General features: G+C 63.4%; 1 protein-coding gene across 1 annotated transcript in view; it reads left to right on the top strand.

Moving 5' to 3' along the window:
- MED24 (mediator complex subunit 24) overlaps nucleotides 1–511 on the top strand; it is a gene marked incomplete at both ends in the record, with an annotated part of 12,836 nt that overhangs the window by 5,103 nt on the left and 7,222 nt on the right. The window lies entirely within an intron of this gene.

Genomic DNA, 511 nt, shown 5'->3' with positions numbered 1-511 from the left:
TCTGGGGAGACTGCACCCTGCAGCACCCATCTCCTTCGCTTCCTTCCTGCCTGAACAGGGCAGAGATCAAAGCCAGGTTGGTTTAAGGGCATTAAGAGAACCAAAAGTGCTGGCACAGCCTCAGAGCCAGGGTGCTGGCTGTGTTCATGTGCCATCGCTCCTCCGACGACCGTGTCCTGGTTAGAGCCCACGCACCAGCACGTGCGGGTCTGCCAGTTGTGCTTCCTCGCGCAGGGAGGCCTGAGGTGGCTCTGGGTGTGTGGCCCCGCCGTGCTCGCTGCGTTTGGGGGTTTGTGCTGCTGCAGCATGGAGACAAATCCCCAGAAATAATCCCCACGCAGCCAGGCAGAGCCAGCTCTGGCAAGAGGGACGTGCTCTGGGGCCGGGCCCCGAGTGGGTGTGGGGAAAAGCCGCGTCGCTGGACCTGTTTTGCTGCAGGGGAGCAGAGGGAGGAGGAGACGCCTGTCCTGGCTGTGCCAGGGGGTGTCTGTGGAGCTGGGCCCGGGTTCCG

The sequence above is a fragment of the Buceros rhinoceros genome, unplaced genomic scaffold (genome assembly GCF_000710305.1).
Source record: "Buceros rhinoceros silvestris isolate BGI_N320 unplaced genomic scaffold, ASM71030v1 scaffold20952, whole genome shotgun sequence".
Classification (NCBI taxonomy): domain Eukaryota; kingdom Metazoa; phylum Chordata; class Aves; order Bucerotiformes; family Bucerotidae; genus Buceros; species Buceros rhinoceros.
This window is presented reverse-complemented; position numbering and strand designations above follow the sequence as displayed.